The sequence below is a fragment of the Hemicordylus capensis genome, chromosome 1, assembly GCF_027244095.1.
Source record: "Hemicordylus capensis ecotype Gifberg chromosome 1, rHemCap1.1.pri, whole genome shotgun sequence".
Classification (NCBI taxonomy): Eukaryota; Metazoa; Chordata; class Lepidosauria; order Squamata; family Cordylidae; genus Hemicordylus; species Hemicordylus capensis.
Genome location: NC_069657.1, coordinates 110,237,019 through 110,250,956, shown reverse-complemented (window position 1 = coordinate 110,250,956; position 13,938 = coordinate 110,237,019). Strand labels below are relative to the sequence as shown.

At 41.2% G+C, this 13,938-nt stretch overlaps 1 protein-coding gene across 3 annotated transcripts in view; it reads right to left on the bottom strand.

Annotated features, from left to right (window-relative positions):
• Positions 1 to 13,938, bottom strand: part of ELP4 (elongator acetyltransferase complex subunit 4) — a 283,969-nt gene that overhangs the window by 99,386 nt on the left and 170,645 nt on the right. The window contains exons 10-11 of one of the 3 annotated variants that reach the window (XR_008312999.1): positions 2,354 to 2,502; positions 1,331 to 1,503 (exon numbers count right to left, since the gene is read on the bottom strand). The exons of 1 other annotated variant lie outside the window; for it this stretch is intronic. The gene's annotated coding sequence lies outside the window, so the exon portion shown is untranslated. The remainder of the gene's footprint in view (positions 1 to 1,330; positions 1,504 to 2,353; positions 2,503 to 13,938) is intronic. One more of the 3 variants, XR_008313000.1, reaches the window with a different exon arrangement.

Here is a 13,938-nt window from a genome sequence, read left to right as displayed (position 1 = left end):
CCATTTCCAAATATCCCCCTTTTTAGGCAAGGTGGTCAAGCAAATGATTGTGGTTCAGCTTTTGAATTATACCAGTTATGTAGATCCAGTTCAGTCTAGCTGCTGGTACAGGTTTAGCACAGAAACTTCAATTTGTTTATAGTTTTTAGACTTCACTGTAAGGATGTGCATGGAACTGGACAGAGATGTCACGAGGGGGTGCGGGGTGCCACTTTAAGAGCAGGGGTGGGTGCACTTACCCCTACCCCCACTTCCCTCTGCTGGTGCTCGTTTTCCGTAAAAGTCTTTGGGGCAGCAGTATAGCTCCCTGCTGCCCCTTCCCCCTCTTCGTGGCTGGAAGTACTGGAAGTGGCTGGAAGTACTGGCTGCATGTGCCTGTCTGATGTGCATGTGCACCCGGTACTTCCAACCACTTCTGGCTGAAGAGGGGGAAGGGGTGGCACGGAGGTACACTGCTGCTCCAAAGGGCTTTTACGGAAAATGAGCGCCGGTGGGGGAAAAGTGGGGGGAGGGGTAAGTGCACTCTCCCCTGCCCTTAAAGTGGCACCCCCCAGTGTTTGAACCTGTTCAGAGGCCCTTAAAAGGGCCTCCGAACAGGTTCATGCACATCCCAACTTTACTGCTTCCTTTGTCTATTGAATACAGATATCTATATCAGGGATATGCATGGTACGGAAATTGTGTTCCATTCCGAGCTCAGAATGCAACACAAATACCCAGAATGTTCCGTTGGACATTGGAGTGTTCCAACAGAATGTTTTGAGTGTTCTGAGCACCATTTTGGAGACCTGTTTTACTTTTTGACTGATTTTGGCACTGGCTAGATCATACAAATCAACTTGATTTTTATGGGAACAAACCAACCAAGAAGCAAGAAGATTGCAAGCCAATCGGAAGCAAGTGCTAAAACCAGCCAGAAAGAGAAAAACAGGCCTCCAAAATGATGCTCAGAAGGAACACTCAAATGGGATTGTTCCGTTCAGAGCTCAAAACCTACCTTTCATTTCAAGGGCATTCTGTTTTGAGCTCAAAACAGCATGTTTCAAGTCAGAATATTTTGAATGTTCTTTCCAAGCACCATTTTGAAAGCCTGTTTTCGAGATTGAAATGTTTTGCGCATCCCTAATCCATATCTATGCTATTTAGGGATGCAGGATTATCTCCCTTGTATTTCAGATTGCACATGATTATTTCTCAGGAGCACCTACACCCCTAGTCAGTTCACTGATTGTATATGCTGAGTGACTTTTGTTGCAAACACTTAAATGGGCCTAAGCAGAAGATAGTGATATTTTTGCTTTAAATAAAATAAAATATAAAGGTGACTGACCTATGCTGATAACATTGCTGTACAGGTAGTCCTTGTCTTAAGATGCTCTGAGTTAAGATGAATGGCACTTAAGACTGTAAATTGCCACCTTGTTTCAACTTTACAACTGTGTTTCAGCTTTATGACACTTGCTGTGGTAGGGAGGCTCTGCTAGACAGCTGCTGGTGCATGACCTAGAAGTGGAGAAGGCAAAAGTTGTGGTCAGACTCCTATTGTCATCAAGACTGGCAGTCCTGGAGGCAGCTGCTACTGCTGCATCTGAGGCTGTGAAAGGGTTGGCTGACTCGCCCATCTAAGATGCTCCTGTCACCAGCATTGCTGTTGCTTCTGCTTCTCCTCATCCAGACTCAGCTGCTGTGCTGCGACAGTGAGAGGGAAAGAGTCCAACCGTTTGCATCCACATGCCGCTTCCTGCACCTTTAAACCACACTGTGAATCTTCCCACTGAAATGGCACTCAATATGAAACACCTGTATATGAGCTGGTGTGGTATCATAGTTCTATATATATTATTATTATTAGAGACATGGTCACCCTCAACTTGTGTTGGGCCCTGGGGTGCAGTGTTGTGCTGCCCTCACTGCTTGCTTGAACCCCTGTCCTCCCAGTTTCATGAGCTGCTGAAGCGGCAACAGCTCCAATCCCTCTCACTTTCTGTTCCTTCAGGGGCCTTTGGAAGATAGCCCATTGTGGGGGAGGTGATAGGAGTAGCTGCTGCCTGAGTTGAGAGTTGTTCAGCAGTTATTTCTTCTCCCATAGACCAACAAAACATGATGATGTAGGGGTCTCTGGGGGATGCTCCCATTGGCGGATGGGAGTGGTGAAGACAGCAGTGGTGAAAGTCTGTTGGTTAACTCACACTACTGCAAAGGAGTTGACCAGTTGGGTGTACTCAGACGTGGGCCCTTAAGTCCATGCCGACACACACACACACACACACACACACACACACACACACACACACACACACACACACACACATTGTTCAGAACGCAGAAACAACACACTGTACTCAGCACTCACAATTAACATTATGGCTTGGATATGCCCTTGTCCAAACCAAAAGCAGAAGGGGCTGCAGGGCGAAGTTGAGAGTGCAAAACCCCCTTTGCATGAGCAGAACTCCACACAGTTCTTTGATTGCAAGCCAAGGTCATCCATTTTCTACTGTTCTGGTTTTTTAAAAAAACAAAACAAAACTGTTATATCTCTAATTTCCCTCAACAAATACGTTATTCGCACAATTGATACTAAATAAGTTGTAGTTGTACACATGTACACAAAAAGTAGTTGTACACATGTCTGTTGTTGAATAGTATGGCTCATTAGTACACATTATTGTATTACACTAGCACAATCTATACCTATTAAAATACTCAGGTATTTAAAAATACAGGTGAATCATGAAGTCCTGGAGTGAGGGCAGGGAAGAAAAATAAGCAAGTTTTATATTATCCTACTGTACTTTTACCATGTTACCTTGAAAATTAACATTAAAACCATGTGTATTCTATATAAACAATTTAATTAGAAGCACTATATTGCTGAATGGCATATTAAATTAAGTATTACTTTAGTTCTACCTCTGTTTACTCTGACAACAGTATCCTAATGATGTATATAATTACAAATTATAGAAAATTACCAACCCATGTTTTCCTATGCTACCAAGTGTAAAAAAGCATTACATATAAACAAAGGCCACCATTCAAAGAACCTGTTGCACATGTGGAAAGAGCAAGCAGTGTACACTGCACACAAAATAGACTGCAAGCTAACTTACCCTCAAATCATGCTGGTTTACTGACTGGTATGGGATCTCTGCCTTCTGAAGATAGCAATGGGCTTGGTTGTGTATGGATCACTGATTTGCAGCACGTGTCAACAAACCTAATGCATGTGAAGCGACTTCAGCACTTAGAAACATATATAAATACTTAGATGTTATGGCAGCTGAAGTAGTAATATTACTATAATCTAAATATTATTAGTGTAGGCGTTTGAGCTCCAGGGATTTAAAATATGAAAAGACTTTTTAAGAATGTTCAGGATCCCTTCCCATGAAGTAAAGAATTCCCTGACAAAAGGCTTTGGAATGCGCTCCCTGCTGAAATAAGAGCATCTACCTCTCTGTTTGCTTTTAGAAGGACCCTGAAGACGTACCTGTTTTCCCAGGCTTTTAAATGAAATTTTAATTTTAATGTGTTTTTATCTGTGATAATTATCTGTTTTTATGAATTTTAAATGTTTATATTATGTTTTAATCTGTACACTGCCTAGAGATTTCTATATTAGGTTGTATAGAAATTCATTCATTCATTCAGTCAAAGCTGCCTGCATCCATATGAGGCTAAACATTAAGACCTTCTCTGGAGGCTTTGCTTATATTGCCCCCCAACTTCTGTGGGCGTGTCAAGCAGGGCTTTCTCAGCCATGGCTCCTCATCTTTAGAATGCTCATGCATTTCAATTTGTCAGGTACTAAACTTCACTCACACTTTAAATACATTTTGTTCTCTCTAGCATTTAATGGCATCTGATATTATTGTGGATGTCAAATGAATCTGTTTTTTAAAAAAATGTATGGCTTTTATTCTGGTTTAAGGATTATTCTTGTTTATTGTTTTGAAATGACTTCTTGATATCAATCAAACAATCAAATATCCTCTTTATTGCTTTGTAATTGTGCAAATTGCTAAAATTAATATCACAGGTTAATATAGTTCTTTCTTTGAAAAAATTATTTTACAACATTGGCTGTGAACAAAAGAGCCCCTCTGGATGAATATAAACATAAGAGGCAGTCAGACCATTGGCTCATCTAACCCACAACAAGGTTATTCTCATGAGCAGCCTAACCCAGGCTAGGGCAGCCAGGCCTGGGTTAGGCTGCTCGTGTGGACCGCCAGGATATGGGTCAGAGCCAATAGGAGAGAAAAAAGTAAAGCTGCATTGTGTGCATCTTTAATATGACAGGCAGTGCCTAGCACCAAAATCCAGCATGGATGAAATATGGGAGCCAGAGAACTTGGCAATAGAGTGCCTCTCATTAGCAAAGAGTGTGCATGTATATAATGAGAGCGTGACAACTGTAGCAATATCTAGAGAGTGCAGTACGGTCTGTGTGTGCTCTGCCCACACAATGCATTTCACTCTCTCAGACCTCCAACTAATTGTGGGCAGACCACCCAGTGCCAGCAGAAGTGTAACAAGTTTTGCCCACATCATAACATTGTTCCTATGGGCAGCCGTTCACTTATATGACAGCAAGCAAAGGGGTGCACTCAGGGGCGAAATTTACCCCCTATTTCAATGACCCAATTTCTGGAGAATTATGGTTTCCCTTATTTTCAGGAGGAATAACCAACCACTCACACACTGCAAAAGGTAGTGTTGAAACAGACTTTTCCTTTGACAGAGGTAAGTTCCAGTGCTCCAAGCAGGTGTAGAATGGAAAGGTCATCTAAGTAAGAACAGTATCCTTGATATTTAACCATTGTACATCTTATTATTAAAGTGTGTGCCATAAACAATTAATGATTCTAAAACATCTTATTTTAATCCTGTGTATATCTTGTGCTACATGAGTTCTTACTAAGGTTAACAAGATGTTGATGACTTGAATGAATTTCCATCCAAAAAACAGAAAAACCATAACAGAAAAACCCCAATGCAAAAATAAATGACTCTACTAAATTAAAATCTAATTTAAGTTAAATATAATATAGTGAAAAAATGAAGACGTTAATAAAGAAAATAAAAACCCTTGCTCGTTTCTACATGCTTGGCTAAAAGTCTCTTGACACAAATAAAAAGATCCTCCCCAGCATATGGAAGAGTTGCTATGCCCTTCCGGGGATGGTCTGTAGCTATGTTCACCTCAGGCACGCCAAGGAGAGGTGAATTGTCAAATGTAATTTCAATCACTGGGTGGTTTGGTTGAGGCAGATTAGTTGTATGCAATCATGATAGATAGTTTATCCCAGCCCCAAACTGCCGCTTGGGAAATCTTGCACGCAAACGAACAGAAACTCAGTCATTATTAGTGTCAAGAAGGTATATAGAGGCAAAATTTGGTTGGCAGCCAGGCAAAATGAATCAAGGCGAAAAAGTGACCAATTGCATGTTCAAAATGGAAACTGATAGGCACGTTGTAGTTTGGAGAGATTTAAACACCAGAAAATCTTAAATTATTAATTGTTCTGTGATTAATATTTTAGAAGCTTTAAAAAAAAACAACCCCCCCCACTTTTCTCCCTAAAGTCACTGTAAATTACATTAGTGCCCCAATTCTTGAGTCTTTATTGAAATATAGTTATTGTAGCAAGAAAACATATTTTATCAAGAATATAAAGTTAGTACTAACATTTCCCAGTAAAATTCATCTTAGCTTAAGCAGTTTTCAATAAAAAAAGAATTTATTCAAATTATTCTGTTCATCAAATTAAATGGCTATTTAAGCTTGATGAATTGCCTCTTATTAAGTGAGGTCATTCTCTCTATCCTTTCATAATTTCTATTTAATATTTATTTACCTCTCCAAAGCTATCAGAGTGTTATAGCAACAAGATGGTGAAACACCTATGTGAGTAATCACCAGGTTGGTCCATTAGCAAAAAATTACGCCCCCCCCCCCCCCCCCCCGGCAAGCCATCAGGTTTCATAGCCTGAAGTGATATGCTCTGACAAATCTAACAGCTCTTTCTATGTCATTCCTAATGCACTTGTCACTCAGTATTACCCATCCTCATTAATGACAATGGGAAAGTTTATCTTGGTAACACGTTTTAAATCATCCACTCTTTACAATAGGACCATGAAATCTTTTATAAAACATGAGGCGGGAACTACATTGACAACAAAAGCTCTTCCTGGCAGCTTTACTCTTAATTCCTGTTCAAGGAATAATCTGTTTATCATAAAATCATACAGAACAATATATTAAATGAAATTTGAAACAAGAATAGCTAGTGTGATTTTCAAACCTGTAAGCAGTTTTACAACATTGCTACTAGGCTACAAACATTATTTTAAATCAGAATAATTTATATAGCTCCTTACTTTCTATGTAAGTGACAAGAACTGGTAACTATTTTTCAGAAATAGATAAGTAGTTAGAAAATGCTTAGATTAACAAAAAAAGAGAGGGAGAGAGCTTAAAAATCAGTAGTAATTTTGTTTACCCAAGACCAAATAAATCTATTGTAAATTTTCTAATATATCACCAGGGGTTTGAAAATATCTTATAGGGCAATTTTAGGCTTAATATGAACACCAAGGTACCTGATCAAATGGGGATCTCTTATACAGCGTGCACAAAAGACATGGCAGTAAAGGACTGCATCCAGTAACATGACATTGAACACATAACCATTTGCCTTAATCAGCTGGGATTTTTCTATGGCAGTCTGCTCAAGTTTGCAAATGAGACCTCTGTATGTGTGCTCTGTATGAGCGCACACACAATCTCCTTCTGCTTTTGCAGATCTCTAAATCAGATTTTAAGCTTGATAACGCTAGCAGGTTTGTGATTACATTTACACTTTGGCCTATGATGGGTGACTCTGAATGTGAAGCAAAAGAGCTTGAAAAAAGCATGGTGAAAGGAAGTCTGAGTCATTCATACTTAAGCTATGCGCCATGTCCAAAGTCACCCTTAATCCATACTTTAATAAAAAATATAGGAAACAAAAATATATTTCCTATGAATGCTATGCTTTTAGGACATACTATGCCAGAATGATATATTATGAAGCTTATAAGATGAAGATTTGCATTTTAAGAGAACCCAGCATAAGCTGGAACATCAGACTTGGCACATATCTGATTAGAACACATGCTCTGGCAGTGCGGGTGGTTCTGCATGCATTGTTTTCACATGTTAATGTACAATGGAGTTGCCTAGGGTTGTGAGAGGACTAGTATGTGCCCCCCTCATCCTTGAACTCGAATCTAGAACCTTCGATCACCTGCTGTAATGTTTTTAATGACTTTTTTGTGTATAAAATCTCTCATATTTGGGCCAAAGTGGATTCCACTTCAGAATTTACTAGGAAGAATGCAGAGTTTACTAGGGAGGTGACCAGCAACTCCTCTTATGGGATCAGACTGGATCACTTTCAGTTTGTGACTCCTGAAGATTTGGACAAGCTGCTTCGGACTGTATGTCCTGTCACCTGTTCTCTTGACCCTTGCCCAACTTGGCTCATTTTATATGCCAATAGTACTATCAGAGAGGTTCTGGTACATACTACAAATGCTTCTCTAAAGGAGGGCAGGATGCCTCCTTGCCTTAAGGAGGCTATTATTAGACCTTACTTGAAGAAACCTGCACTGGTTACCTCAGAGTTAGCCAATTATAGACCTGTCTCCAATGTTCCATGCTTGGGCAAGGGGATTGCAAGGGTGGTGACCTCTCAGCTCCAGGCAGTATGTGAGAAAAAAGATTATCCAGACCCATTTCAAACTGGCTTTCAGGCGGGCTATGGGGTTTAGACTGCTTTGGTTGGCCTGATGGATGATCTCCAAGTGGGTATTGACTAAGGGAGCATGACTCTGTTGATCCTTTTGGATCTCTCAGTCAGCGTCCTTCTAAAAGGGATTCCCAGATGTTGTTGACTGCAACTCTGAGAATCCCCAGCTGCAATGGCTTTTGTTTGGGAATTATGGGAGTTGTAGTCAACAACATCTGGGAATCCCTGTTAGAGGGAACACTGCTCTTGGTGCCTTTCGATAACATCAACTATGGTATCTTAGGAGAGCTGGTCTTGTGGTAGCAAGCATGACTTGTCCCTTTAGCTAAGCAGGGTCCTCCCTGGTTGCATATGAAAGGGAGACTTGATGTGTGAGGACTGTAAGAGATTCACTTCAGGGGATGGAGCCGCTCTGGGAAGAGCAGAAGGTTTCAAGTTCCCTCCCTGGAAGCATCTCCAAGATAGGGCTGAGAGAGATTCCTGCAACCTTAGAGAAGCTGCTGCCAGTCTGTGAAGACAATACTGGGGTAGATGGACCAATGTTCTGACTCAGTATATGGCAGCTTCCTATGTTCCTATCTTTCTGGGCCGGCTGAGGGAGCTGGTATTGGGTGGCAATACTTTATAGTAGTTCTGTTCCTATCTCTCTGGCAGATTCTAGATAATGTCACTTGGAGACTGTTGCTCTGTGAAGCATGAATTAATTTATGGAGTTCCACAAGGCTTCATACTGTCTCAATGCTTTTTAACATCTACATGAAACCGCTAGGAGAGATCATCAGGATATTTGATGCAGGGTATTCTCAATATGCAGATGACACCTATTTCCCCATATCAGCTTCATCAGATAATGGCATAACTTCCCTAAATGCCTGCCTGGAGATGGTAATGGACTGGATGAGGAATAACAAACTGAAATTGAAGCCAAATAAGACAGAGGTACTGACTGTGGGGGGTCAGAAGGGTCAGAACTAGAGAGATTGTTTAGATCTGCCTCTGGATGGAGTTACACTCCCCCAGAAAGAACAAGTATGTAGCTTAAGAGTACTCCTGGATCCTAAATGCTCTCGGGTTTCTCAGGCTGAGGCAATGGGTGCTTTTTATCAGCTTCAGCTGATACGTCTGTTACACCCATTTCTGGAGGAAAATGACCTTATAACAGTGGTACATCTGCTGGTAAGCTCCAGGCTTGACTACTGTAATGCACTCTGCGTGGGGCTGTCTTTGTACATAGTCCGGAAACTACAGTTAGTGCAGAATGCAGCAGCCAGACTGCTATCTGGGATAACCTGAAGAAACCATAGAACACCAATCTTAAAAGAACCACAATGGCTGCCGATATGTTTCCAAATTAAATACAAAGTGTATTATCTATAAAACTCTTAATGGCTTGGGTCCGGGGTATTTAAGAGAGCACCTCCTTTGTCATGAAACCTCCCTCCTATTAAGATCATCTGGGGAGGTCTGGTTAAGGCTACCACCGGATCATTTGGTAGCTAATTGGGACTGGGCCTTCTCTGTGGCTGCCCCAGGGCTGTGGATTGCACTCCATGTTAAAATCAGCGTTTCTCCATATCAGGCTGTTTTTAAAGAGACCCTTAAGATGCACCTGTTTTATCAGGCTTTAATTAATTTTAATTGGTTTTATATCATAATTGTGTTAATCATTTTATCCTGTTTTTATATTTGTTGTATTTTAATTTATTTACACCACCGAGGGATGCACATGTCAGGCATTATAGAAATTTGCTAAATATAAAACCCAAACAGAAAAATAAAGTAAAATGGAAGAACATTGTAAAGATAAATATCTAAGACTAATATAAGTTAATATTAACTAGCAATATTTGAACACAAGGAAGCTCCTAGTAGGTAGTTAATGAATTTTCTGTCCACATTTAATATTTATGTTGCCTTACTCTCCATTCATTTTTAAAGAGAATTAAAAAGCAGCTATAACAACTTTGCCAATAAAACTATGGGAATGTTATTTTTAGTTCTGATGATGATGCAGACCAAGCGGAAACAGCCCATGGCTATGGCACTGCTGAAGAGAAATTTTGATCAGAAGGAGCTAAGCCACATGCCATTTCAGTATCATTTCCTTATTGTAGCTTTGTTTTATGTTAACACAATCCTATTTTAATAGGAAGCACTAAATACTATAGTGCATTTTGGTAACATCATAGGGTTGGATATTTAAGTTAACAAAAAGTGTAACTCAAACAGTGGTATTTGGTAGGAAAAAGAACATGTGAATTGCTGAACAGTAATTACGTGTGGCTATAATTTACAATAACTGTAGGATAGACTTTAGATGGGCAACAGAGGATCCTGAAAACAAACTGCAAGGCTATTCACACAAGCAGCCCTACCCATGCTTGGGCAGTCCTACCTGGGTAGGGCTGCTCATGTGAAGTGCCAAAATTGCACATGATCCTGATGCTACCTCTCCTGGTAGCCTGAGGTTTTTAAAATCTGGGCTTCTACCTGGGTTAAAGGGCACAAGTATGCTCTTTACCCCAGGTCCAGGGTCATGTGTATGCTTGAGCTGCATAAACACAAGAGCACCCAGCTTGAGTGGGAATCCCAAAATGTGCTGCACTATGTGGGTCGTGCACCTTGGGATTCTTGGAGACCGTGACTCATTTTACTGGCCACCAGAGATCTGCGCTGCTCCAAGCAGCACAGATTGTATGGGTGCGCACCCATGCACTAAAGAAGAGGATACGGATCATCGGGGGGGGGGGCGGGGGGCGGGGAGAGATAGGTTTCATCCCTGCCTTCCCCCTGCACCTGCCCTCCTTTGTTATGGTAGTGGAATGACCTTTACAACTGCTTATCTGATGAAGCCATCACTACACAGAAAAATACTCAACAAATACTCTATGCTTTTTCCTATAGAATTGTGTCATGAGGTTGATGAAATCCTCATGACACAAAACCTCAGTACCTGGAGCATTGCTTTGGTGAGAAGAGTTTATTATTAGACAACTTATTAAAGTCCTAGCAGCTACCACCCAATCTTCAACCTTTCCTTCTTGGAAATGTCACAGTACCTCACATACCTCTAGATGTTAGTAGCTTCTCACTTAGTAGATTTGAGATGGTCTGAGGTTTGCTACTCATATTACCATGGCCGTGTGAAAGTTGCTGCAGCACCATTCCTTCCTTTACCACTATAGTAACACAAGAAGCCCCAGACCATATGGAAGGACCCCATGCTGTGGCTCCTCATTATGCCAGCATTAACCCATTTTCCCAATGACTGAGTCTGGCATGGGGAAGAACTTAAATTCTCCCATATGATCTGGGACTTCTTACTTTACCCTGGCAGCGCAGAAAGGAGTGGCACTGCAACAGCTCCCAAACTGTCACAGTAATGTAAGAAATCATTCATAATCAAGAAATTAATAAAGAAAGAAACGTATATTTAAAGTGTGACAGGAAATTTGTACCCATATTAATTCTACTTCCGCTTTCATCAAACAATAACCATGCTAACCATGAAACATCAAAGTTACAGCTGCACCAAGAGGGTGATCTTTGTTAATCCATTTAACTCCTACCTGGCAAGAATATCACAGAGGATGGTAAATGGTAGGTGCTCATTACCTTTCTGGAATATTTTCTGTGATATTGGTTTTACTTTATTCCACTTCCCGGTTTGCTGCTCCTGACCATATTTATGCCGTGATCTAGAGATGCCATCAGCATGCTGACCACGTCATCAGTGTCTGTCTTTTTTACTTGATCGAGGTTTATATGGAAAACATATGTGTTGTATGTTTTGTTTGTTGCTGTATGAGACTTTTCATAAGGAGCAGAATTTATTTATGTATTTATTTATTAGAAACATTTAATATACCACCCACTCCAAAGACTCTGGGCCGTGCACAAAAACATGCAAACAAGGCAACATTAAAAATTACATTGTAAATTAAAAACTAAAGTAACTAACAAAAAACAAATAGGTAAACTACAGGGCAAAAGCCTGGCGAAAAAGAAAAGACTTCAATACAGATTTGAAGATCAGTTAGGAAGGGGCTAAACAAATCTGGAGGGGAAAAGAGTTCCAAAGAAGTGGGGCAGCAACCAAAAAGGCCCTTTCGAGGGTCCAAGAGCCCTGAACCTCTCGGAAATCAGGGACTGACAAGAGGGCCATCTCAGATGATCTAACTGGACGGGATGTAACTGGATGGGAGAGGCGGGTCTGTAGGTAGACAGGCGCCAAGCCCCGCAAGGCTCTGAAGGTCAGAACCAGGACCTTAAGTTGAACTTGGAAGCGAATAGGCAATCTGTGTAATGACTGCAGGAGAAGTGTTACCCTGTCATATTCTCTGGCACCCATGAGGAGGCGAGCCACAGCATTCTTGACCCGTTGTAGGTTCCCGATCGTCCTCAAAGGTAACCCTAGATAGAAAGCGTTACAATAATCTAAGCGGGAGATAACAAGGGCATGGGTCACTGTCATTAATGCCTGCCGGTCACAATAAGGGCGTAATTGGCGAACCAGATGAAGCTGGGCAAAAGCACTTCTGGCCGCAGCCTCCACCTGCTGTTCAAGCAGGAGGTGAAAGTCCAAAAGGACCCCCAAATCACGAACAAGCTCCTTTGGGGGCAGCAACATCCCATCTAAAACAAGGTTCACATCCAGCTGTTGGCCGGCATGAGGGCTGAATAAAAGTAGTTCAGTCTTAGTGGGATTCATTCTGAACTTGTTTTGATTCATCCAGATCTTAACAGCTTCCAGGCATCGAGTAAGCACAGAAACAGCATCCCCAAAATGGTCTGGGATGGCAATATACAGCTGAGTATCATCAGCGTATTGATGAAATCTCACCCCAAACTGGGAAGTGACCTGACCCAGTGGCTTCATATAGATGTTAAAAAGGACAGGGGCAAGAACTGAACCTGGGGAACTCCATAAAGGAGTGGCCATGGGTCAGAGCACCTGTCCTCAATGCATACCGACTGGACACGCTGCTAAGGTAAGAACGGAACCACTGTAAGACAGTGCCCTCGATACCCAACCTATGCAGGCGGTCGAGAAGGATAGCATGATCGATAGTGTCAAAAGCCGCTGAGAGATCTAAAAGGACCAAGAGAGGGACTCTACCTCATCAAGGTCACGAAGAAGGTAATCTTCCAGAGCGACCAGTGCTGTCTCTGTGCTATGCCGAGGCCTGAAACCCGACTGATAAGAAGATAGCTAGTTTCTTCCAAGACCCTCTCGAGCTGGGCACATACAACCCTCTCTAACATCTTTGCAAAAAAGGGAGGTTGGAGATTAGTCTATAGTTGTCGAGGGCCTTAAGGGTCCAGGGAGGGTTTCTTCAAGTGAGGGCGAACTATCAGCATCAGATTGGCATTTCCATTTACATGCACTATGCTTCTTTAATTAAAATTGTCACTATTTTTCACAGTATAATTTGAGGAAAAAATTGCAACAGGCTGAAACAAATCAGAAAGAGTTATGCAAACTGTGGCGAGCTTTACATGCATAATTGGACACAACATAGGTGACAGGGATAGTTCAGACCCTGGGAAATCCTGACCCAGCATATCAATGACAGAGGACCACATTTCTCTGAGATTTCCTCTTGTCAGTAAAAAAAATGCTGTGCTAGATGGACAACTCGTCTGATGCAGCATGACAATTGTATGTTCTTAATGGGAGCATCTTCTGACAAGCAGATATTCTGATAAAATGCCACAGACTACAGAAGGCATCCCAAAATGCAATGAAGAACAATGCTGTAGAGGTGAGAAGTGAAATTATCAGGAATGATGGTTAGATAAGTGAGGGATAGTTTCAGTGTTTCTTCTGGAATCCTAGGAATCAACATTTTTTGACTCTCAACATTCTTGACTGATAAAGTTATTCAACTATGTTCTATAATTTGAATCAAACCACAAAGGGAAAAACTTGAGGAAAAAGAAAATCTGGGGTGATCATCCTCAAGTATTTCAAACTTGTTGCTCTTTAACTGATATTCTCCAACTGTCTGATTCTAAGTGTGTAGCACATGGCATATTAAATAGCACATTAGTGAAACTTTACAAGCATGACTGTATTCTGGCACTGTAGGAATGCAATAATGGTGCTGCTGGAAGGGATGCAGTTGTAAATATT